Consider the following 26,974-nt stretch of genomic DNA (forward strand, 5'->3'; position numbering starts at 1 on the left):
AATTGCTACTCCCCTCAAACAGAGTCTGAATTTCTGATCTAATGTGGCGAAGTCAGGAAAAACATTGTTTTAGAGCAATAATAGACATCCGAGCGCAACTTCTTCTGAAAGAATCAAAGGGAAACCAACAGACTTCTGTGGTCAGATATTGTAAATATATCCACATTATTAAGAAGGATTAAGGGGTCTGCGTTGGCCAAGTTGGGTTACTGCAGCACACTCTCCCAGAAATCATGGTTTATAAGCTGGCTGAGTTTGGGTCACCTGCTAGACCACAAGCAAGGCTACACATATCTTAGTTTCATTCATTCATTCATTCATTCAATCTGTATAGCCGCCCATCTCAACAGCTGCCTCATATTTAGTGCAAGAAGGGTGAACCCATCCAATGATGGCTTATAAATGTCTTGCCATTTGGGGGTGTTGCTTATTAATCTAGTGAAGGGGAGCAGCCTTTTAACTGTCCCCTTGTGGCTACTTCTCCTCTCTCTTGCACCCAGGTCAGGACCCCCCATCACCTAAGCCACCATGGGCTTGTGCAAACTCAACCAAGAGTGCTTTCTTCAACAAACCACGCTTAAGCAAACCACTGTTTAGGGCAGCGTGCAGAGCCCACCCAAGAACGGCTGAGGAATCCGTCAAGGGCCCGGAGCCTGACTCCGAGTAACGGCCCTCCAATCTTGAAACTCCTACGAAGGGGCTACAAGGAGCCCACATCTGTCCCCTGTAAACCTGGATTGGTTCAGCAGCTGGCTGAGGACGATGGGAGGCAAAATCCAGCCTGTGTCGGAGGATGAGGGTTGAGGAAAACATTGAATGCACAAAAACAGTTTAGGCTAAAAACAGAAAATAAAGGCAACTCAACCGCATTGGCTTTTGAGCGCAAGGCATGGACATGAGCTTGAGGGTTGATCAACATCAACTCCAATTCCAACATGCCCCCACGAAACCAAGCCACTCACCAAACCTAAGATACCCACCCTTTTTTCCCAGCCTGTGTCAGCCTACCAAACGTTCAAAAAATCGCATCAAAGCCGGGGCGGGGGGGGGGAATTCAAAAAGAGGATCAATTCACCCTCTTTGCCTCCTGTAAGGTTTCTGGCTGCCAACAATTATTCTTTGTAGCTATGGAAACTCTGGTTCCCGTTCAAGGCGACTGTGGGCGAACCTCTGCAGCCCCTTTTTCACTGCTGTTTTTGTAAAATAAATCCTGCATCTTCAGTCTTTTATAGTTAAATCAGCCCTACATCCTCTCTCTTTTTGCAGCACGGAGCACCAGCTTAGCAGAGAAACGGGATTTGGGGAGCCATCCTATTTTTTAAAAATCTGCATTTCTACATTCCTAAAATGCATGGCTTAACGTTACGGCAGGGGGCTCTTTGCTTGCAGATTTTCAGTAGGGTGGTGCGGAAGCTTTGCTGAGTTTGAGAAAAGAAAACCAAAATATTAAAGTTTCAGTTTCAGGACATGTCCAATATTACCCAACGGTGAAATCTAAATTTGCAAGGGAACAAAAACAGATAAAGCTGTAACGTGGTTTTTATTTTGTTCGGATTTAGTGGTTTATGGCTGAGGGTGGCTTGTTAACTCGGCTTTTCTGCAGTGAACTGCAATTAAACAAATCAATGTGTGAGCCAGGTTGCAAAGGAGGAGCCTGGGGGGACGAGAAAACATAATGCAATTTATTTTAGCATAATGAGATGTCAAAGAGGGCTTAGAGTGATATGCAAACCAAGTCCCTATGCCTTGCTCATCAAACCATGGTTAAAATCCTGCTTAATGTTATGCATGAACATGGCCATTATTTCTCTGTCTAATCTACCTTTACAAAATGAGTATGGAAAGGGGAAGTGAGAAATAAGTATGTCATTCACAGTCTCTTGGAAGAGAGATGGGAAAACATTCAAAGAAAGATTCTGAGCCAGCATCAAGATATTCAAAATTGCCCCGTTATTCTGTACTAAATAGCAACAAAGCCATTTCTCCCTTTGCTAAATGGCATTTCACCCAATATAATATAATTTATAGTGCCCATATGCCAACTTAAACAAAAACAAGCTTTTACATACAGTGTCTGTGTTTGCTTTCACATAACCTGTTTTAGTAACACAGGAAACATGTAAACTAGGTTACCAGCTTTGGTCATGCCCCTGCCCTATGCAGCCTAATGTTGAGGACACAGTATCGGTCAGTTTGGGCACATTTTGGCCAGGAGGTTCCAAGGTCAACCAAAATCTAGTTGACCCCAAGCTCCCTCCTGCTATTTTACACAAGCCAGGATCTCTCATCAAGAGGCTACCTTACAACCCAACACACCGTGACTGCATCTCATCAACCAGGCAGTATGCATCTGGGACTGAGACAATCTCTGAATGTTAAAGAAGAAGACAAAGCATGAAGAGATCTTGGACCTGATGGAAACAAGAACAGTTAGCAAGGAAAGGTATTGAGATACACATGGATGAGGTTGGCATAAACTTGATTGACTGATTCTTGATTATGTGCTATCAAGTTGGTGTTGACCGTTAACGACCACATAGATGGATCTTCTCTAGGAGGGTCTGTCTCCGACCTTCACGTCTTCAAACCATGGAGTCATCACCGCTGTGACCAAGTCCATCCACCTTACTAGTCATCCTCTTCCTCTCTTTCCTTCCACCTTTCTCACCATTATAGACTTCTCCAGAGAGCTAGTCTGATTTAGTTTTTTCTTTTTCACACTTCTATTTCCTTGCTTCCAACTTACTTTTTTTTCCTGCACTTTGCTTAATGTGACTTTTCCTGAAAAGGAATATCATAAGGGAGAGAGATGGAACATTTGCAGCTGGAGATTATTTATATAATGAACTTTTCATAGTTAAGAGATTCCATAGGCAAGATCTTCACATTTCCACCCCAGCATGGACACCACTAGAATCTCACATCTAATCCTGAAGACCAAACCTGGATTCCAAACACTCACCAAATTCTCATTTGAAATTGTTCTAAAACACATTTGCGCTGGAACAAGATGTGAGAACTTTCTGGCTGTAACCCAACCAGTGTGCTTTGGGTGGGCTTAGAAGGTGAACTCAACTGTGATAGTTTATTCAACAAATCCCGCCTGAAAAATGATAATTTACGAAATCAGCAAATGACTCCCCAAGGTTAGCTAGTGATCTTCCTAGCTGAGCAAGATTTGAACCTCTGTCTTTCCTGCCTTGAACAAGCCAACACATACATCTTGGATAAATAGAGCTTGAAGCCAACTATTTGTTTTTGAGCAGAAAACTGGAGAAGAGGATTCAAAATTGGCTCTTTCTGAGTTCCAGAAGATTCCCAGGACATGTGTTGGAACCTCCAGCTGATGTGGTGGCCTCCATGAGCTTTGCAGCAACAAATAGCATTGTTCAAAGGTTTAAAAATAGTAAGCAAATACAAGAGTCCAACAGCATAAAATGGGTAATTGCTGTTGCCTTTCTTGTTCACATCTTGGAGCTTTTCCAACCCCCACTGTGGAAACAGAGAGAAGGGAAAGGGAAATTCCATTTCTCTACAATGGCTGGAGGAAGCCCCCAACTTCTGCATTCGCTCCACCAACATTTGAATTTCCTTTTCATTTTTTTCTTCACAATGAACTATGTGCCGAATGCTCTCATACGACCAGCCTATTTCCAAACCCTTTTTTTTTTTTTAGCTACTAAGAATGATCTGAAAACCACACCTTTTCTAACAGAGAAATACGCACAGAAGCGGTACAAACTCTCAGGGTACAAAAAATGCTGAGTTACTTTTTCAAAGAAGGAAAATCAAAGCCATGCTGTTCTGGCACACAGAAGGAGCAAACGGCGTAGACGTAGAAAGCTTGCAGATGTCTTCTGAGCCGTTCATATCTATAAAGAAAATCTGGGCTGTAGAAATCAAGTTTTAAAAAAACAAAAAATCTTTCCTGTATATTCTGGAGAGAGAATCCTTTTTCTTATCCTCATTAGCAAAACATAATGCTGCTAAACTTGGCTGGCTTCACACCCCTCCCTAAACCAACATAGCTTCTTTGGGGTTGGCGTGTTGTATGAACTCAATTTTTCGTGGTGTGCAAAGCTGACAGCTTAGGCTGAAGTGTGAAGGTAGAGCCGAGGGACTTATTCAACAGACCATAATCAACATTTCCACTGCGCGCCCAACGTGAAATCAGCCACTCTCGCAAACCATGGATAAACGCAACTTTTTGACGTGCTAAATAAATTCATTCAGAGGTAAACCTAAAGGCTATTTAAGAGCTGGAGTTCAGAGGGACATTTTTCAAAACTGATGCGCCCAGAGGCCTTATTCATGCATTATTTCAACTATTATTGCTTGATGGCCACTCCTGTTTGCGGCCAAAATATTGGCTCAGAAGATGAGGATGAAAACATCAGTTCAGGGTACCTCCCTCCTCCCCAAACCAAAAATGAGAAGAAATGAATTTCAGTCTCACACATCTGGAGAAGAAGGGTCTGGTTTGAAAGAGAGGCAGAGACGTTACCCCAGGAGGAGGAGGAAATTGCTGTTCCCAGTTTCTGAGAGCAAACTTTATGACTGGGTTGCATGCGCCACCCAAGAGAGCGATCAAAAAAGTTTCTGAACTAGAGAAGGGGAGAGTGGAAATTCAAATTAGCACACCCTGGTTGAAATGGAAGATTCCCCCCACCCCAGAGCAAAACGGATCCCAAATGAACGATGGGAGAGCTAATCATCAAAGTCATGCTTTGCCAAAGGGTGAATCTTTCCAGGTACGACACTCTCAATGCTTTGTTGCAAAAGGTGCAACAGTCATAATGTCTCATTTTGCAAAAGCATGACTTTTTTTTAGTGGAGGGATTCCACTATTCAGAGGGTTAGATCAGTGTTTCTCAACCTTGACCACTTGAAGATGGCCGGCTGGGGAATTCTGGGAGTTGAAGCCCACCCATCTTCAAGTGGCCAAGGTTGAGAAACACTGGTTTAGATAAAAGTGGGTCAGGAAATCTTATCAATCAGGGCCCTAACATCCTGCCCTTCACTGCAGGACTCCTGAAGGATCTTTGATCACCAGGCAGGCTGAGACGGATGGGAGTTGTAGTCCCAGCCCCTCTGGAGGACATCACACCGGGGAAAGCACCCCCGTTGAAAGAGAGAGTGACGTATTTTGACCTCCTCTCTCTCCCCCAGGAGTGGGAGAAAACAGAAGCGCCCACGTTGCGGTGGGCAGGACGTTTCGCCTTCCGCCGAAAAGTGGAGACCCAGACCTGGCAAACGCCGTGCCCCAGATGGATAAACCCACTTTGCAGAGACGGAAAACCGGCCAGGGACATCCGAGTCGCTTCTCTTGGAGACTTTGCTGGCGAGGCTCGCCGTGCCCCATTTAGACTCACGAAAGACGGCTAAAAATAGGCGCTGTGAGTCTGGCACGCAGGGCACCGTAGCCAAGAATAAAGGCTCGCTGGCAGGGCGTGCTTTAAAAAGGGATGTGATTAGAAACCCAGAAAAATAAACAAATTGAAACGGTTGCTGGCAAGGAAGAAGACACCGCCACGGCTTTGATTTACGGAAATGAGCGTCCTGGAGCCCAAAAGCCACCTCGGTTGAAAATGGCAGAAAGGGGAGATCAGGAGAAAACCCTGAAAATCCGAACGCGCTACTGATCCCCCGTCCCGTTCAGCCAGCGTTGCTCTAGCAGTCGGGGAAGAAGTCAATGGGGGGGGGTCCCCATCCTGCCCTAACGTGGTGGGTTTGGAGTGGGCTGTGCAAAACCACCCATCGTGGCTTTTTTAAAATCATGCTTGAAAAAGGAAAGCCTAGAGAAAGCAAAGAAGTGCAAGGAAAGAGGAAAAAAGTGGAAGAAAAATAGAAAAGAAAGAAAAAAGAGACGGAGAAGTGGCTGCCGATATTCTTCACAGCAGTGATCAATACATCAGCTAGCTAAACTTTTCCTAGAAAGACAGAGTCACGGCAAACACAGGCTGAATAAAATCAAGGAAAAACAGCAACTCCATTTGGCGTAAATTCCAGATTTTAGCCAAAGAACTCGGTTACATGGTTGAAGCCATTTTTCCCGTTCACCCTCTTGGGCCTTTCTGTTTCTTCTTCTGATTTTAGTCCAATTAACTTGGTTTGTTGTAGAACCAGGATTCCATTTGCTATCCTCTCTTTGCAAATCCAGCCCTTGGGGGACAGGGGGGCGGCATCCTGGGTGTGAGAAGCAAACGCCACCAAAAGAAGAAGAAAATAGAAGAAAATCAACACTCCTTTACTCCACTGTCCACATTTCCACCTCATTTTTACGACATGTCAGAACTTGGGATCGAACGGTCTCAAGTCTTCGCCGCCGCCGGGAGACAGCCGAGGCGAAAGGACAACTTAATTACTGATGGAGACCGGGCTAAAAATAAAACACAACACGGTGTTCTGCAGCTACGTTAGACAAAGCGCCAAGCGCAAGCGAGCTGGCAGCCGAAAAAAGAAATAGATTCGTGTACCGAGACATCAAGGATTTGAGAACATCACTTCCGCCCCCTTGTCTCGCTTGAAAATAAAAACTTGGCTTCCCCTTGGAAGGGAAAAAAGAAAAAGAGAGAGAGAGAGAGAGAGAGAGAGAGATTGAGAACCCATCGGTGAATAAAAATATGGGAAAAGAACAATTTCATGGGTTTGTTAGAAGACTTTGGAAACACGGTGATTTCATTCCCATGTCCTGAATTTCTGGAAATCTCCCCCTTTTCCTCCGATTTTCTCCCAATGTTTTTATTTTTTTCCCCCCACTATTAACTTTTTAAAATTATCTACTCAATTTTTTAAAGTTCTTCTCCTCACGAAGGCCATCCCAGGCCTTCACAAGTCCATCTGGAAGGCCCCCGTTTAAGAAGAGGTTAACTTTTCCCTGGAAATCCTTGGGGAAAAAAAAGACAAGCACGTAAATCAAACTAAGAAATCTGTTTTTTTTTTAAAAAAAATAAGCCTAGCACATGAAGGAGGGGATGTTTCTCAGCACCCATCCACTGATTTGCCAGATTTCTACATGAAGGGAGATGCACAGAACACCGAAGGGAGAAGAGAACTCGCATAATCCGAGCCCAGTTTAGCATCCTTCCTTTATAAGTAATTCGCCACCTGAATAATTTGAGGTTCCTCTTATTAAAATAGTAAGAGGCGGAATGAAAAATCAAGGGAGGCACGTCATCAAGAACTCTCCTCTGCTAGACCTCTTGCAAATTTCAAAACAGTTCTCCTTTTGCCTCTTCCCTCCCTGACACCCTGGATTTTCTTCTGACAGCTGAATCAACAGCTGCAAACCCACTCAAGGTCTCTCAGAGAGGCTGCTCTGTTAGGCTCAGAAACTGAGCTCTGGAAATCACACATCACTATCTACCACCACCATGAACAAAGGAGAAGGCGAGATAGGATTCTGAGGAACCACAACTTGGAGTGTCCCAGAGGGAAACAGTGGGTCACAGACAGTTACCCAGGCAAAGCTGGACCCCCAACCCGTTCATTAGATCTGTAAGGTCAAAAAACAACTCACTGGCCCCACTGGCTCGGGTGACTACCAAGGTCCAAGCTATCTGGAGGGAACCAGACTACTTAGAAGGTCATCTTCTACCTCCAATCCATAGTCTTCTAGCAACATCTTCCCCAGACCAGCCTTCCTCCATAGATAGGTTTCCACATTGCACTAAACCAGGGTTCCTTTTAATCCAGGCTTGCTGAACCATCTATAGTGGATTCACCCATGGTGCTAATGCATGAAACACACTTTACAAACCACAAATGCTGGTAAAATACTGGGCAAAGCCAAAACAGAGCAAGGTGGGAACCCAAAATACTTCAACCCATAACATAGGGAAGTCTTGCAGATGTGCATCTGATTGTGGTTTGGTGGGATTATCAGGAAATCCGCAGGGAATCCCAGGGCCATCTCGCAACCATTTATTACCCAGGCCTGATTCTGCTCATATTCCATGCCCAGACAAGGCATCTCCAGCAGACTTGGATTGCTTATTGGATGTAATTTAGGGTGTTGGTATCAACCTAACCAGTTTAGGGGTTACAGGTTGGAGGGACCACATGATTACAAACCTCTCCAGCCATTTAGGTCTTCAGGAGATGCCCTTCAGAGCAGTGTTTCTCAGCTTTGGCCATTTGAAGACATGTGGACTTCAACTCCCAGAATTCCCCAGCCAGCATGGGAGTTGAAGTCCACACGTCTTCAAATGGCCAAGGTTGAGAAACACTGCCATAGATGATTTCCCCACCGTCTTTCTGGAACAGACAAGAACATTTTCTCCCACATGACCGCCTCAGCATGGAACTTGCTCCTTCAACGCAGAGAAAACCCACCGAGCTGCACCCCCAAAGCCCACCTTTCGTTGACTTTTAGCATTTGCCTTATTCCATTTTTAAATGTTTTGCACTGTTGTTTTTCTTCTTTCCTTTGCCGCACCGGAGCAGGAAGGCAGGACAAATCAAATAATTAATGAGAAATAAGCTGGCAAGGAGAAATATCAAAGAGAGGGACCCCCTGGGAAACCTTCTGCGAACTGGTGAAGTCTGTGCAAGGCAGCCACCAAAATTGTGCAAAGCTGTGTCTACAGCCGTTAAGAGCGTCATCAGACCCCCTTGGCCAAGTTCCTGGTCCCGGTCTCCCTTCTCTTTTAAAATTAGCTTTCCCTTTCCTCCTCTTGTGACACAGCCTTTGGGTTCCCCCCCCCTTGCAGACCCCCCCAAACTTGCCCTTATCCAATTCCTTCCCAGGATCCGATTGCTGGGTCAAGCCAAGGAGCGAACCCAAGATTTTTTGCATTCATCTGGATCTGTGCCGAGTGCAAGAGCAAACAAGGGGATCCCTCGGGTTTTACTGCCCCTCCAGACCTCCCCCAGGAGGACACCCATCACCAAGCGTTTCTCCAACCCCGCGATGCATTTTTTAGCCCCTGTAAAGCTTCACAACCCCGCCACGCACGTCCGCAAGATTCAGGAAGAGGAAAAGTAGTGGCTTTTCGCTCGCCGGCCAACCGTCAGAAAAAGAGAGCCACGGTGGGGAGAAAAAGGAGCAACAGCCAACATCTAATCAAGACGACAGCGGTTGCAGGAATCTTAACCTATTCCCTTCGTTCTGCAGTTGTGGTTTTTCATCCCAACTCCTCCATGGCTTTAGGTGGGTTTCCTGTTCTTAATCAGGTTTACGTAATGATTTATGTTCCCCAAATGAGCGGCAATTGGCAGGACTCGGCTCACAAGGGGGGGATTGAGGATGGAGATGTCGCTCCAATACATTGCATTGCCCCCCAGAACCACAGCTGACATGCTAGAATTGGGGTGCACAGTCTGGGAACATCCAGCACCCTGTTTGCATCACCCCAGGACCCCAGACTGGGCTGTTAAATGCAACCTAGCCAAATTTCAACCATGCCTTTTTGGTTCATTTATCAAGGGGAGGAGGTGAAAGGATAGGGAAATAGATCGTTGTGTGTGTGTGGGGGGGGGGCTGCCATACTCCTCCAGTTCTGTCTAAAGCTAAAAACCAAGTTCAGCCACACGCCCCCTTCCTATGACAGCACAGCACCATCAGAGGTCTTCTGTGCCTCTCCAAAAAGTCAAGAGGGGGGCTTGTGACCCCCAACCCTCTGAAGCTGCACATTCCTGCACTTATAATAATAATAAATAATTTATTAAATGTATTTGCTGCCAGACCTCTCAGTGACCCTGGGCAGTCAGTAAAAAAAATAAAATAAAATAAAATAAAATAAAATAAAATAAAATAAAATAAAATAAAATAAAATAAAATAAAATAAAATAAAATAAAATAAAATAAAATAAAATAAAGGCAAATAAAGCCTACAGCTCTTTGCATGTTCAGATGGCCTTCTGGGCAGCCAATCAATCAATCAATCAATCAATCAATCAATCAATCAATATAATGCATAAAATAAAGGCAAATAAAGCCTATAGCCCTTTGCATGTTCAGACTGTCTTCTGGGCAGTCAATCAATCAATCAATCAATCAATCTAATGCATAAAATAAAGGCAAATGAAGCCTACACCTATTGCATGTTCAGATTGCCTTCTGGGCAGTCAATCAATCAATCAATCGATATAATGCATAAAATAAATGCAAATGAAGCCTACAGCCCTTTGCATGTTCAAATGGCCTTCTGGATGCCTCCAGCCTTAACCCCGTAGGCTGTCCTGGAGAAAGTATCGCTTATCACCCACTGTGTATCTTTTAGTCTATTTTCTCTTGTCTAAATAAACCATGCCATTTGGGTCTTCTCTATTTATTTTTCCCAGCTCGCCTTTCCTTTTCTGTACTGGAATGAGCTTTGCATCACGTTTGACGTCGTTGTGGGAAACGGCTACCCGTCTATGTCACTCGGTCACTTCTCCAGCGGTAGATCTGATACTGATAGAAGCTGCGGTGTCTGCAGGGGAGGTCAAGAAAGACAAGATGGCAGATGTGGCCCAGGATGTGTGCATGAAGGTCCAGAGGAGCAGATCTGGCATTCTGAGACCACGTCTCCCATCTCGCCTTCTCTGACCCCCTTCTGAAGACCCCGTTGGATGGGAGACCTCAAGCCACCAAACATCTTGAACTCCTCCAATGAAGTGAGCGAAATCACCCCACATCAGTGAGCTTGCTTATCTACAGATCCAGAATTTCCACTTTGGATAGGACCACCTCAGTGTTCCCCAACCATCGAGGGCTCCAAACAGTTAGTTCCATGCTGTCCCTACCCCCAAACCTTTGGCATCTGAGACCCCCGTTTCCTGTATTGGTAGCTTTACACTGAAAATTACACAATGGCTCACCAGGGAAACTGCAGCCAAGATCCAGGTCCAACTGCCAGTCCCGTTACTTAGATGCAGACCGTGTGAGAACAGCTCTTCTGTCACCCCTGAATTGCATGGTGGCTTCACCAACAGGCATCTGCAATTCATTTACGTTCATATGAAATCGGAAACTCCCAGTCCCACAGCCCTACAATTCCTGTTGCCTCATAACAAGCTTTCTCTGGAAATTGCACACTCCACCGACATACCGCCTCCAAAAGATGCCACCACCACATTCTTCTTCTTTCCGAAAAAAAGATGCAATTGAGAAGGACTCTCACCGAGCTGTCAAAACCTACCTTTCCCCTTGCAGAACATTGCACACAATGCTCCTAAACATCCTGTCAAGAGCAAGGTTGTTTTTTTTTTAAAGGCAGTTCCTGACATCAGCTGATGTTAGCAATTATGTCCAGATCAGGGCTACACTGTTGACTATTGATCCGTTTCTGGAGAAGAAGACAGACTCTCCAGTTTATACATATAAAAGCAACAGAATGAAAACCCAGAGCTATGTTTTTAGGGAATAAGAGTATGGATATCAGAGGACAAAGGTCACAATTTCTCACCCCACATATCCACCTTCAGCAAAGAGGCTTCTTCCCCACCCTGACCCCTCTCCAGATTATGTAATGCTCCCTTCCATGCCTACAGCTCAAGTTTAAGACCCATCATAACACAAGCCACCATAATCCCGTAAGGGATTCTCTCCTGTCCCAGCATGAACAGTCCTGACAAAGGGAGGCCAGAGATGCCACCAGTTAAAAAACAGGAAGAGACAGATAACACTTGTATTTATAGCCTGGGAAATAAAAATCATGGGCCTGGATACGAGGTGGCTGATGTGACAAGACTGGTGGCCGTTATCGCACAGTACATACGATTATCACCCCTTCAAGACAACCAAATTCCTTGAAGATCACAGAAGCAAGAAGGTGTTCCTATTTTATTCTTCATGGACGTGTCCTTATTTGAAGACCACCTCCTTGAGAAAAAAAATTGAATTTCCAGGGGTCAGACAGGGTTTGTGGCTTCCTAGGTTGAACAAGCCACCCAAACGACGTGGTTTGTTCAACAAGCTCTGGCTTAGTGGGATCCACGCATCATATCTCAGCGGCAGATTCAATGCCGTATTTGAACCAGGGACCTGATCCATTTCTGGGGTTAAGGGAGGATTAGTTGAACAAACCACAACTGGCTGTGTTCACACACCATCCCAAACCAAAAGCCCTGGAGGGTTTACACAATAGCCCAAGGTGCAAACAAGCACTTAGGGTTTAATGCAATAAACCAACTACTGAACTTGCAAACGCTTGAGTGACCGAAGCAACAGGCAGTTCTGCCTAGAATAGAGGAACCCAATTCTCAGTATGTTAAATTGAAGCGAAGGGGTGCAACAGATTGAAAAGAACGGAGGACATGCAGAGACACAGTGTCTCCCGCCCAGAATCCTTGGGGTAACTCTTCTTCCCAGATGTCCTTCTCCATCAGACGACAGTTGAAGAAATACATTTAAAAACCACCCACCCATCCCAGATGCATTTGTTTCCCAAGCAAGGTCTTTCTCATTCATTCATTCATTCATTCATTCATTCATTCATTCATTCATTCATTCATTCATTCATTTTATATAGTTGCCCATCTCACATACGTGACTCTTGGTGGGTCACAAAGTTGAACCACAAAAGAATAATACCAAAAATAACCCAGATAGCACACGTCAGAGATGAGAACGAGAAGTGCCAACAGCATTCCAGCTACTTGGCCCCAATTACCAGCTACAAGACAGAAAGAGCAAACGCCTTGGCATACTTTCAACCAGCCCCCCCCAGACATTCTCTTTCTCTGGGTCAACTCTGCATATGCTCCCTGAGACAATGCAAAAAATCCAGATGGTGTTTGGTCCCAGAATTGATCAGATTGGTTAAGGCACATATGTAGATCAACCGATCAAAACAACACATCCAGGAAGAAAAAAACCCCACATATATGTACCAGAACTTTGCCTCCGTATCCATTCTGCAAATGGGTGAAATATATACATTTTTAAAAGGTTTATTTTAACTCTTGCACCAGATTAATCTCATGCAACAATCAGCAAAATTTTTGGCTGGGTCTACCCAACACACAAAGCCATCCTTTGCTTAACCATAGTTGATGGAGTAAACCGCATTTCTCTAGGGCCATACAAGTTGTAAATTATGGTTTACAAATCACAGTGGCTGGATTCACCCAACATATGAAGCCAAGCACACATAAACCTCCTCATGGCTTAGCATTTTGGGTGGGCACCCATTCTGTCTTGAAAGTCTTCATCTCTTTCCTTGACCCTTCTGTGAGCTACAGGGGCAGGGCAGGGTCTGGACCTTACTCATTCATCTGGGTTCCCTCCAGTGCACAGATTTCAAAACCTACCTCTCCCTTGTTACCTTGACCACTGCTGAGCATTCTTGGAGTTGAAGTCCAAACATCTGGAGGGGACCCAGTTTGGAGAAATTTGGGGGGGGGTTGTACTCACTAATTGTGGAAACTGGAGCCACCTCCAAGATCTCTAGATGATTTCATAAAGAATGATCAGCAGTGGTGGACCAGCTGTGTTAAGAAATTTTGCAGCTGGATAAGTTCTGGAAAGTTTCAAAGCCTCTGATCCAGTAGTGTTATCTAGATAACTTAAAATATTTTTACAGCTCTACCACCTTCTGCAAATTATTTCCAATCAGATCGTTCTCGGGCAGAATGTCCAAATCATGCTAAAGCATCATTGGGTTCGTCTTCCTTCTTTCCAAATTTGGCCAAAAAATCCAACAAAACCACAGCGTGGCCATTTTTAGAATAATGTGCATCATACGAACAGTTTCATCTCTGAACGCATCCTGCACAGCCGAAAAAAAGAAAAGAAACCACCAGCTACAGAACAAGGGGAAAAGGGCATCTTTCCACAGAACACACACACACCCCCATGGCAAAAGCATTTAAGACATTTCAGCTTAGAGAAGACACGGGAGCAAATGAAAGAGCTTTGCAAAATTACAAACGTCATGGGGACATATTTCTCTGCTCCTTGATAATACCAGCTTTTGGAAACATCCTACTAAGGTGATTTTCCGTAAATTCACAGCCAAGGAAAGCAGACATTCTTTATGCAAGTCATAATTAGTTTGTGGAATGCATGACTAAAAAGAGGGGGTTGAGGTCCACCGCTCAGGAGGACCTCCAGAGGAGGAGGACCAACGGGGATTAGAAGAAATCCAAGGATCAGAAGAAATCAGAAGAAACCCAAGTGCTTAAACCAAATCCAGACATCCCTTCCTTTTCCTCTTTGACAGGTTGAACATTTTGCCTGTACATGAAAGACAACTCTGCAGCTTGAAAATTGCCCAACAAAAGAATTTCCACAGCCGGGCTAGGGGCCAGGAATGCAAGATGGCGCCCGCCCCTTTCCAAGCCAAGTGAACTGACATGAACTTGCCCAGGCTTAAGGAGAACATGGCTGGCATGCTTCTAAGGAGGCCAAATCCTAGGGCATCAACAACCATCTCTTCCATGACACCTTCACTGGAGACCCAGGCCCTGAACTCTTTGCAGAAACGGATTTCCAGGGCCAACTCCAAATTGTACAATCAAGAAATGGATTTAACCAAAAGTGATGAGAAAGCACTTTAAAGGAAAAAAAAAAGACCATCAACGATAGAAGATGCTTACTTCAATAACTGGTTCAGAAAAGGATGGTTTAGTTATTCAATTTCTCAGCCAGTTTTATGCCCCAAGAACTCGGTCACTAACAAATCAATAGCATGAGGAGAAGGGTTGACCATGCTCTGCCTTAAACCATGGGCTATAAACCACAAGATGGCTTAAGGTGTGGTGGGATCCTAGTTTCTCTACATCTTCCATGAAAACGTTATTTCAAGTTTGTTCAGCCAAGTAGGAAATGACTTCCATCAATGCTGATCCCACCAGCACCATGATCTACGTCAGGAATAGGCAACTGTTGTTGGAAACCCTTAGAATGGTCCACGATGAAAGATGGTGGGAATTTCTCCATCTGTGATGGGTTCCTGCTCAGCTTTCCTCATGGCTGAGAGCCCTATATACACTTCTATGGAAGGATATGCACCAGTACAGAACCTTCTAGTTGCTCTGTATTCATGTTTTGCTCACTATGCCAATTCTACAACTTGCCCCAACAGGGTTTAAGCCTTAAAATTTTAAAAAACCTTTACCTAGTCACTGCCTTTGCAAAGATGAAAGGCCAAGTTCTTAATAACAACACCAAACCTGTCTGATCCAGGTTGGTTATCCTACTAGGTCCTTCTAGGTTCTCCCATTCAGATCCAGAATCCCAGGTAAATTCTTTCAGGTAAAACAGGTTCTTTGTTTCAATCCCTGAACTTCAGCAGTAAATTAATGAAGCCCAATGCAGAATTCTCAATTACATCTCTTGGAGGAGAACCATTCCCCTCTCTTATAGCAACCCATGGAAATCCTCTGATGTGCACAATTTTCTTCTTTACAAGTCAGGAGATGAGCAAAAACCAAGGCCATGAGCTTAGAACAAGACTCATTAAGAAGGCTGGGGCTGTCTGGAGAAGCCTATGACCCACCAATGCTTCCAAACCAGCCTGGACTGATCAAGTGCCAGCAAATCCCCCTGTGCTAAAATGAGCACATGCAATCGAAACCCACAAAAATGCAGCTCCGAGAAAGCTAAAACAAGCTCCCTGCAGCCTTAAAGGGGTATTTTCTAAACAAACCAACTTGGCTCATCCATAAATATTTTTTCAAGTCTTTCAGATCAGCAACAGATTGTGTGTTTAACGAGCAAATCATCTCCACCCATTTAGCCCAAGTATCTCAACCCCAGCCTTGGTCCTTCCATCATCAACTGCACACAACTCTTCTAACAGCAGCCACCATCATCAGCCTCAAACTGAGGAAGCAAACACACCCCATCCCAAACAGACCAATTAATAGCCATGCAGGAGACTGCTTCTACAAGGATGGTGATGTCCTAGAGTCAAAGAAGGGAACAAAATAATACAGAACCTTCTGAAGATGGAGAGGACGTTCTTTGCATTTTGGAATCCCCCAGGTTTCTCTAAGAATCTAAGAAACTGCTGAAGCAGGATGACAACCCATCAGTGGCCTGCATGTTGCGTCCAAGAAGAAAACCAGCAGGACTTCATCTCTCCTCTACCACTGCTCTCAAGAGTTGGGATGCAAGACATGAGGTTTATCATTCCGGAGGGAGCAAACAGGTATCAAAATTATTGGCTGTTGATGGCCTTCTCTTCCATTCAATTTATCCATTCCTCTTGACAACCCTCTAAAATTGGGGGTCACCATCACAGGTGGAAGTGCCGTGGTTTAACCATGGTTGTGGAAGGAAGTCTGCTCAGATTCAGCTTTTAAAAATGACGCCAGGTCTTAATATTATGAGAGACCTCAAAAGGGTCCCCAACATGTTGCCACCATGCCTGGTAGAATCTCTCTCATGTTTCCCCTTATTCACTTTCACACCATGCTACAAAATCCCAGGGGGTTGTACAGTCCTATTAAATTGCTTAAATTTTTTTTTAAAAAGGATAACCTCATTGCACCCAACTATTTTATGTCCGAATCCCACAAACAAGATCATAGAGAATTATGTGACTGCCTGATTCTCCAGCACAGAGGTAAACACAGATTTTAACACACATGGATCCCAACCTCTGAAGAAGCTGAGAATGGGAAGGTGAGAAGAGGAAGTTATACAGAAGACCCAAATCAAATCATTGTACAGTTGGAGCTGATCCTGCCCAATGATTTAAAATTCAAACACAGCTAGGCTATTTTTAAAAATAACCTGTAAAACCAAGCAGGGAGCAGTTTTGGCCATAATTCAGCCCAAGATTATTTATTATGCATCCTCCTTTTCTTAAGTGCGCAAAATGGTTTCTCGAGCAGACTTCTCGGTTGTTACAACTCTCCTGTAAGGTAGGTTTGCATTGTTATGCCCATATTATAAGATGTGGGAAGGACAAGATAGAGAGCTCTTAGCCAAGAGGCAAAGTTTTGACTCCAAGCTACCGAATAAGCGAAAGAATCACGTAACCTGCTTCCTATAACACAGTAAGCCACGATACTGTTTGGTTTTTAGCACAGAAACCATGGCTAAAGCAAACTAGGCTTAGCACCAGAAACCAGAGTGGGTTTCTCAATTCCAAACTCTTTCATTATAGCTTATGAAGTAGCAACAGCATCACTCCAATCTGTTTGGGTTTCTTTGCACTCAAATTCAAAATATAGCCAACAAAGGGCCATTTTGTTCAAGCAGCCTAAAATCCATCTTTCCCATCTATCTCCCCAATTTTGACTACAGAGACAGTCTGGCGAATGCGTTGCTGAAATCCAGTAGACCAAGTCAGCAAAGTTCAGCCCGCAGAGCGAAAGGCACTGACCTGGAAACCCAGGGGAAAATCTAAGACAGTGCTTTGGGAAATAAAAGTTGTATTGTTTGCACCCCGAGGAACCTTCTAGCAAAAAGGGAAGACAGGGTGGAGAAACTGGACCCAAGGCAACGAGATGCATGGAACAGAATTTCGGCAACTGGGTTTTGAAAGCCTCATGCAGTTTTCTCCTCAAAATACCTGGATTTCAGGCATTCCCCTTCTGCTGAAGTCTCTCCTCCCCACCCATGTCCCTGAAGTCATGAAATTTGCAAAGACTTCTGGGAAGCAGTTTCCAGGACATAGCACCGTACACCAAAATTGAGCTCTCCATGAACAATAACTCGGAAAGTTTGACATCTGAGTTCTCCATGGATGGAGCTGGGCCATCAACTTCCCAAATTATCATTCAGGGAGAGCTCAATTTTGTGTTATGAGGCAAACATGTTCGGAGGCAACACTGAGGAAGACCTGACCTCAAACAGGATCACAGAACTGCAAAGTTGGACAAGACCACATGGATCTTCTAGTCCAATTTTCTGCAACGTGCAAGAAAACAAGAGGTGATGGTCCAGCTTCTTCTTAAAAGCCTCCTGAGATGGAGAAGCCACAATCTATTCCTTATATTTAAATGAAATCTCAGTAGTTGCAACTTATAACTTTTTCTGGTCCTAGTTTCTATGGTCATGAAAAGAAATTCCATAAATTTTCCCTTTATGGAATTGAACATGGTTATTATGTCTCCCCTTCATCTTCTCTTCTTCTGACTGAATATTCCCAGTTCCTCCAGCCTGTCCTCACAGGGCATATTCTCAAGTCCATGTATCATCTTCACGGCTCTCATCTGAATCTTTTCTAACCCATCCATCTCCTTCTCCTGCTGGAAACAAGATGCACAGGACACCAAGTATGGTCTCACCAGTGATGAGTGGAAACAAACAATGACTTCATGTGTCTCTGATATACTTCTAATGCAGCCCAGAAATGCATTAAACCAGTAGTTCCACACTGCTGGCTCACGTTCAGCTTGTTGTCAACAACCACACCCAAGTCTTTTTCAGATCCAGTGTTCCCAGCCACGAATCCCCCATCTTATGCGTCCTACATTTTTTCCTCACTAAATATAATAGCTTCTATTTTTCCCTCTCGGCCCAGTCTTCCAACTGGACCCAACCTACTGAGACAGGAGAGGGGCAAAATTTGGCAGGAGGAATGAATCCACTACCCAGCTGTCAGTTTCACATGATTTGTGAAGGTCTTTCTTCCAGCTCAGGTCCTGAAGGGAGAACTTTCAGCGTACCAATCCATACACTCTTCCATTGAGCCAAGCAACCTCAAAGAACATGCCCACCCATAGTTTAGTCACAGTTGACTCAACGCACCCAATTTTCTGGATTTGCAAGACATTCAGAAACAGACAGCCCAGACTGAGCTCAAACTGGGTTAAAAAATAGGAGGTTAATTATGTGCTTCTGTGTGCAATGCAAACACACTCCAGAGTTGGCCTGCAAGCCAACGTTACAAGGGATTCCTGAGCTGTTTTCGCAGGACAGGAAGAAATGTGCTTCACGCAAGCCATGCGCAAGGGGAGATTGTGGGCTGGAGGGGGGGAGAACAAACATTTCTCAAGAGTTATGATGTACTGGCCTTTCCAAGGTTAATGCCACTAAACCATCTGTACTATTTTCTTCTAAAGAAGAATACCTTGAAGGCAAACATTCCACGAGATCTGAGCCTTGACAAAACAGACAATTAAAATGGGGTTCTCTAACGTATGCAGGCCTTACCCACACCTTACAAGCTGTGCAATGAAGTTTTTCGGCTCTTTAAAGTACATCAAAAGTAAACTGTGCCTAACCACAGGGAGGGTCTGGATTCCAGAACGAAGAATAATTTTTTTCCTAGCAGAAGGGAACCCCATCCTCTGCTTTTGCTCACTTATGTTGCATTGTTGATCACGGCTGATTCTAGAAATTAACACACTAATATCTGTATCACAACCTTATACATTATCTTGCAACAACGGCCAACGTTATTAGTCTAATGCAGTTTCTCAACCTTGGCAACTTGAAGATGTGTGGACTTCAACTCCCAGAATTCCCCAGCCAGCGAGGCTGGCTGGGGAATTCTGGGAGTACAAGTCCACACATCTTCAAGCTGCCAAGGTTGAGAAACATTGGTCTAATGTCATGAAGGAGAGCACCAAAAATGGGTAAGAAGAAAGGGACTGGTAAAGCTGACATTCGCTGTATTGGTTCATTGACTAAGCCATGATTTAACCACTGTTAATTCAAACAAAAACCAAATGTAAAGCTTACATATTTGTTCCCACTTATACAGATGGACTCAGTTTATGAGAACTTACAACTAAAGTTCCTTGGAGCTGTTCATAATGCAGTGCAAGATTTCTTCTGTCAAACAAACCAGGACTCGTTTCATTTAAGCCTGCCCGAGTCAGCCTCACCGACAAGCCAAAGAATTACGGCTTGCTCAATCATTTTCCAGTTTGCTTCGTCTTCTGCCCAACACCCAGCAGAAACGGATGCAGCATAAAAAAGGAACCAGAAGAAACCTGGATCCTGAAAGGCTAGGATTAAAACAAGCCAGGATCCATAAGCCAACCAAGATATCCAAGAGCGTTGCAAAAAAGAGTCATGGTTTTGATCCCGAGGCAGGTTTTTATGTTTTGCTGAGTCAAAAGATGGCTCCATCCATTGTCCCGATGGCCCTGGGCACTTCGCTGGATCTGCCAGTTCAAGCCAGCATGTCTCATTATCTTGGCTCAGGGTTAAACGTTTATTTAAAGATTTAAGGAGCTGTTTTGCATTGTGGAGTACAAAAGGGAAGTTATTACCTCAATTAAATAGCTTCCAGGTATCACCTCTGTAGGGACAGAAACCGCAGTATTTTAGTTGGTTAATGAATCAATTAAAAGCAAGCGTGTTGGAGGCAAAACTCCTATCTGTTTTTTGAAGACCCAAGTATTTGTGTATCCCTGCAGATCGCTCATCCGATGTCCTTCGCTTCCCAGATCTTTTCGATGCTCCGACTGCTTTTTAATTGGAACTTACCTGACGAGCTGTTAAGCAGGGACGATAATTTAAAAAAGATGGAAAAACGAGACGGACAATCTCTTTCCTTATGGACAACCATAGGAGACTACGGAGGAAGGAGAATTACACAATGCTAAAAGTTCAGCCGCATTGGAGAGAGACCAGGAGAACATGGTGAAATTCATCCCGATCCTCAATTATTCCCCAAATATGCATGAATCTGGTTGAAATAAACCATTAATGTAAAGTACGATTTAGACCAGTGGTTCTCAACCTTGGCGGCTTTAAGAGGTGTGGACTTCCACTCCCAGAATTCCCCAGCCAGCATGCTGGCTGGGGAACTCTGGGAGTCGAAGTCTGCATCTCTTAAAGCTGCCAAGGTTGAAAAATACTAGTTTAGACACTGCAAGGATTGGGTGCATATAACATAGCCATGGTCTAGCTTGGCGCAGTGCATGAGCACAGCTAATTGTGGCTTATTCCACAGACTACAACTAAGGCCACCACAGCTTACTCCCATGTGTAAACCCAACCACTGATCTGGGGATTAACTTAGAAAAAAACTGATTCCCGGATGAACAGAGTAAAACTTGGCATGGAGATGTAGTCCTGCCTAGTTTCTTAACCATCTTGGAAAGATGGAGAACATTCAACTCTGATTTCAGAATCCCCTCTCGTCCTTCTGATTCCATCGCCTTCCAGCTTCAGCACCATCCAAGTTAGTTTAAACCAGCTTTAAAGTCCTAGTTTTGAACGAACCACAGCTGGAAGTTCAATTTATTCTGCAACCCCCCCCCCCCCCAAATTCAAAAGCCATCTTCGAAACACTGAAATAATGCATCAACTAGGGGTTGGGGCTAAATGGCAAACGCGGAGTCATCTCACTTCCTGAAATGCAGGAAAAGAAAGGAAAACACTGTGTTTTCTACCGCCTAAAAAGAGTAGGCAATAGGAGAAAATTTTCAGCAAGGATGACAAACTTCTGGAAATGCAAACTCAAACCAGCATTTCAAATTGCCAAGAATTATTCTCCGGCCAAGAGAGAGGGTATCTGTTCTATCCAGACTCAATAAAACTAATCGTGCAATTAAATTTGCAGCACGCTCAGGCCTCCGACACCTTGGAACAATTCAACCCCCCACATTCATCTTTATTAATATGATGTTCCTCTACCCGTTTTGATTTATTAAGGGTCGTAAAATAAAACCACAAATCCACAAAGCTGTCTTTTGTTTGCGTTGGGGGAAAAAGCCGTAGGGAAAAAAGGCAGAAGTTATCTTAGCAACTTCTGAGATGTGATCCTTGGCAACTCGGCGCTGAAACCTTTCCCGTCTTGTCTTCTTCTCTGGGCTCTACTGCGCGCAAAGTTTGATGGTTTTGTTGGCTAACAAAAAGCAAGGCGGTTTTTCAAAGTAGTAATTAATCCAAAACCATTTCAAGAAGGAATCTGACAGACACACCTCTTGGCAGGGCGATGGTCAAAAGAACAATGTGTGCATTTTTGCAAAACTGGGATCAGGGCAGAAAAATTGTCCCGTTCCAACGGGGTGTGAGAAAGTTACCAAAATGTTCCTGCGTGAGTCTTTTGGAGAGGGGAGGTGTTTAGGACCTTAGGGTGCCAAGACAGATGTTGTTTTCAATCAAGGATAAGTCACATTTGGACATCACACTATGCTGTAATTGAATGGGACACGACTGAGCTGAAGAGTTTAAAAGTTTTCACTTCCAACCACCATTGACTATTATGTTCCAAGAATGGGTTGTTGGGAGATGTTGACTCTGCCAATTTAAAGTTAGCTTGTTTCAAGAACCCTGCTGTAATCAATCAAGCCTTGGTGGCTTTTGTGTTTTCTGGGGAGGGGTCTGTGTGTGTGTAAACCAAGCCACTGTAAGCCATGGTTTAGGGCTTCATGCAATGTGCAAGCACAACTAAATGGGGCTTGCTGAAAGCATGATGAACCCAGAAATCAACACCATGTGTGAACTGGTCTCTAGAGTTGATCCCCACTTTCTGGACTACGTAGCCCTCTGCTCCCCTGACCCTACTCCTCCAAGCAAAGGAAGAGAGCGCAAGAGCAGGCTTACCAAACCCCACTCGGGGGTGAACATGGAACCAAGTCTGTTATTCCAGACAGGGAAGGTCCAGAGGAGAGAGCAAGCTCTCGCTCACACCCTGAGCCAACCATCAATTTTGGGAGCCCAGACACAACCCTCTAGGTTTCCATCCCCAACGCCCTTTGCACAAAATTGTAAACCAGAGGCCACCTCCTTCCCAGCCGTGACATTACTCAATCTGCGCGGAGCCAACGCTCACCACTCTGGCAACCGGTCAGCCGGGGGGAGAATAGAAGTCATCCTAGAGTTCAAACCCATAAAAGCAGATGAGGAATTGCAAAATGTGATGTGGGTTTGTTTTTCTTCAGCAAAATAGGAAGACTCAAGGCACCAGCCCAAGAGAGGCTCCACCAATATGGGACGGCCAGCACCAAACACACTGGAGGTTTCACGGCCAGATTGTGTCACACCTGGGGAAGCACACTCCCTGGGCCCAGGGTCAAAGGTTGGACATTTCAAGCCGTGTCCTGATTCAACTTGCGTCACCCCAACTGTTCAATCTGGTTGGGCTTGGCATACTGTGCGTGAACCTGGTTTACATTACCAGCTGTGGTTTAGTCAGGGTTTGCATTCACGGGACTCAGCCCACCAAGCCACAGGATAGTTTAATGCAGTGTTTTTCACACTTGGCGACCTGAAGATGCGTGGACTTCAACTCCCAGAATTCTGGCCACAATATCATTTTAAGGGTTATTTTCACAGATGCAAGGAGAAAAGGGTTGGAAAATGTGTGGTGCTAAAATACAAAAAGCATTCTGGCATAGCAGTTGTAGCTGAATTTTTCGTGTGCCTTTAACGAGGCGTTACAGAAAGAAACAAAACACAGACACAAACGTTAAGGCAATAACTCATTACAGCTTAAAATCGTAATTAAAATCTAACGGTTTCTACCCTTGCTGGCCTGCCGCACGTCAAGCGAGCAATAAACCTATATCCAAGCAGCAAACGTTTCTGTATAAACTTCTACGTGTACTTCTACCGAACAAGATGTTTTAAAAAGCAGACAGCCCCATCCGAAAAAAAGCATCTTAAATGCATTCAACAGAAAACAGCAAGAACCCTCTGTTATTTTCCTACAAATCCGGGGTGCCCTGATTTCCAAAACGGTTCAGCCAGCCAATATTTGCACATCCGCCACTGCAGCCAATGTGGAAACACAGCAAACCAGATTGATTCACGTTCCAGTTGTCACCTCCAAATGTACTTTTTTTGCACACGATCCTACAGAGAATCCGGGGCCAGCCAAAAGACCCGGGTGCCAAACCACCGTGCCAGCAGGAACTTCAGCTCCGGTCGGTCCCGGTGCCAGTTCAAACACACGCCTTGGACACCCAGCTCTTTCTCAAACTTCACGAACTCAAGTTCCCAGCAGCCTCATCGCAAGCTTGCGAGGGGAGGAAAAGTGAGCATTTCCGCAGCTCTCAGCCACCAAACGCAGGGAGCAAGCAGGGGAGGAAGAAACCACCCGCAACAGGAACTAATGTTCCCGAGACCCAATGACTGGGAAAGATGAAAAAAAGGACAAACATCACACTCAAATATCATCCAAAACAAGAAACGCGGGGCGGCTTGGATGACAGTTGTGAGGCTCCCTTTGCAATCCGAAGCAATTTTAAGCTTGGCGCATGGAGGACGCTAACCCTACTTCTCTCCTTCTAGAGGCCGTGCATTTCAGCATGGTTAAAAGGGGCCGTGCAGCACCCCATGATTAAAGGGGGGGAGCAGGGTGAAAAGCGGGGGGTTTCCTAGCTAAGAGTTGCAACCCCCCACCCCCAACCCGAGGATCCCAAGTTGGGGAAGTTGTAATCGCCCCATTCCCTGGCCAGGTGACATTTCTGCAGTGACTCCCTCTCCTTGAAAAGCTTCAAGCTGTGTTCATAAAAGATGCTAACCAAGGTTAGCTGATTCATCGTTTGCTCCATCAGCCCCCTCGGCAGGATGCAGCCTGATCTACGAAAGAACCACAGGGTCTGGGTTCTCACGCTCACCCCGCGCTTACCACCGCAATGCAAGCCCCCGTGATCTTCCCCAACTCCCAGTCCCAACCGAGCAGGCCCATTTGCATGCCAGCCAACCCCTGGAGCTCTGCCGGTCCAGCTGCAAACCGGTGGTTCGATCCGACTCAACCCAAGAGGTTCCATTCACACGAACCAGCCAGCCCCCCCCCCAACGCCCGGGGCGCTGTGCCAACTAGCCTGCACGGCTTGTGCCCGAGAGACCCCGGACCCAGCTCAGCTAACCAGGGTCAGGCGTCCTTTGTCAAATGCATCCGGTAAGATTCTCCAGGCGCTGGGTTAGGGCAGGGAAGGCTGGCTGGCTGGCTGGCAGGAGGAAAGGTGAAGCAGGGCCCATTCCAGACGCACAACTCTTGGCACGCCTGCTCCAAGTGCAACGGAGTTCAAGCCCTGGTTTCACTGCAGTGAGCCAGCCCCGGATTAAGCCTGGTGCCCCAACAGACCCTCCAGAACTTTTCCAGGGGTCCAAACCAGGCCTTTGCAGGGAAGGGGGGCATTTAAAGGAGACACAGGTCTTCTCCTTCCTAACAAGCGGGCACCCATATTAATTAAAATTACTCAACGATTCAGCCGTCCAATCCAAGCCAGTCTAGACAAAACTTCCTCTTCTTTCGGGCGGGGCGGGCACGAGGGGTGGAGAAACCCTTACAAAAAACAAGCGTGTTTTCCTGCTGCGTGGAGAGCCCCCCCCGAAACACGTGTGCGCGCGTACACGCGTGTGGTTTCCACGCTCGCTTTGCCCTCTGCTCCTCCCTCTCCCTTCCAGGGGCGCCGGCTTGCAGATGAAGCGCCGGCCCCCTCCCTCCCTCCCTCTCTCTCCCCCCCGCCGCAAGTGCTTGAAAGGAGTCACGGCTTTTTTTGCAAGCAAAAATCATTGATTTTTTTTCCCCAGGAGGGCAGAAGCCGCCGATTTCACACTGCCTTTTCCGGTTTGTTTGCTTTTTTTTGAAGCCTTGGTAAATATTTGGGGGGGGAGTGAAGCCACAAAAACAAAGAGAAAGTGGGGGGAAGGGGCCCGCTCGTCTTCCGCCCTTACCTTACTGACCGAGCCGCTCCATGGAGGCCGCGGGGGCTGACCCCTCTTTTTGGGAACAACAACGGCAATAATGACGGCAATGATAATTCCTTTTCGGGGCGCATCCAGACGTCTCCAAATCCGAGGAAAACTCCCGGCGGGGCGGATTGGGGGGAGGGTGTGCACAAAACAAGCCAGAAGCCCGAAAGCCCCAGCAGATCCACAGCGCCGGCGCCCCCCCCGCGGCGAGGCGATCCCGCGTCAGCGCCCTCCGCGCAGCAGCGCCGGCGAGCGCGCCCGGCTCCCCATCGCGGCGCGGGGCGTGAATGCGAGGGCGGCCGGGCGGGGAGGCTCGGTCCGCGGCGGGGGCCCGGAAGCCTCTCGCTCCTCCGCCTCTCCTAAGATGTCTGAAGCTCCGAGCCGGAGGAGGAGGAGGAGGAGGCGGCGGCGAAGGAGGAGACACGGCGGCCCCAGCCGCCGCCGCCGCGCGCCCCGCAGCCCGCGCTGGCTCCGCTGGGGCGCTCTTTGCGGAGCCCCAACTTTGCCCGGCTTCGGCTCGGCTCCGCGGCGGGGGAGGAGGAGGAGAGGAAGGGGACGCGGGGGGGCCGGAGACGGAGCAGGCAAGCCGGGCGCGCGCTCCCCGCTGCAGCCGCCGCCGCCACCGCCGCAACAGCAGCAGCAGCAGCAGCAGCAGCGCCCGGGCTGGGCGCACCGAGCGACGCCGCCGCGCTTGCAGCAGCCCGACTCCTCTCTTAAAGGGGCCGGCGCCGCTGGAGCTGCGGGGCGGGGGGAGGAGGCAGGCGCCCCCGGGTGGGCAAGCAGCCCCCCCGGCCGGGGAGGGGAGGGGAGGGCTGCCCGGCAGGCTTGCGCCTCCCCTGCAGCCGCGGCTCTCCAGGGTTAGGGTGCACCGCCTGGGTGGAGGGGACGGGAGGGGAGGGGGCTCGGTGGGGTGGGAGGGAGGGAGGGGCAGGGCCAGGGGGACTGGTTGGGGCAGGAGGGGCAAGTTGTGGCTGGCGAGCTGCAGAGGGCTGGGCTGGTGGGGCATCCAAGCCAATGAAGTGGGCACCTGGGTTATGAGGGGGGCGCAGTCCAGGATCTGCCCATCGGTGGCCCCGAGCCGTGGCTTAGCGAGGCAGACGGGGCTGGACCCCCCCCCCCCGCCAGGTTCAGTGTGAAACCCTGGTTTCGGCTCCCCCCACCCCGATGGTTGGCTTTAGCACACAGGCTCTAAGCCCGATGCACACTGCCCAGCAGCTTGGGGCTGTGCGACTAAGTTCACCCCATGCACCTAACCCGGACTGGTTTAACCAGCATTTGAGAACAAACCTCAGTTGGTCGGGTTCACAAGTTAAACCAGGGATGCGTGGCTATTGGTTTGAAGGACGGCCTGACTTTGCACGGTGTCTCAAGAGCTGCGCTCCTGGGCTCTTTGAAAGGAGACTCGGGAGTATTAAAGGCCAGAAAAGGTAACCGGAAAGGTCTACCAGCTTCAAGACCTCCTTTTTGCCTTCTTGCCCCCTCCCCACC

The 26,974-nt window shown here is 46.6% G+C and overlaps 1 protein-coding gene across 15 annotated transcripts in view; it reads right to left on the minus strand.

The window, feature by feature from the left end:
* Positions 1–26,136, minus strand: part of NCOR2 (nuclear receptor corepressor 2) — a 154,381-nt gene extending 128,245 nt beyond the window's left edge. For 12 of the 15 annotated variants that reach the window (XM_088135275.1, XM_088135283.1, XM_088135272.1 and 9 more), the window contains exon 1: positions 25,469–26,136. The gene's annotated coding sequence lies outside the window, so the exon portion shown is untranslated. The remainder of the gene's footprint in view (positions 1–25,468) is intronic. The other 3 variants (XM_088135285.1, XM_088135284.1, XM_088135277.1) reach the window with 1 other exon arrangement.
* Between the last annotated feature and the right edge of the window lie 838 nt (positions 26,137–26,974).

This window comes from Python bivittatus, unplaced genomic scaffold (genome assembly GCF_059951505.1).
Source record: "Python bivittatus isolate LINGU-HERP-01145 unplaced genomic scaffold, Pbiv_v1 ctg000100_np1212, whole genome shotgun sequence".
Lineage (NCBI taxonomy): Eukaryota > Metazoa > Chordata > Lepidosauria > Squamata > Pythonidae > Python > Python bivittatus.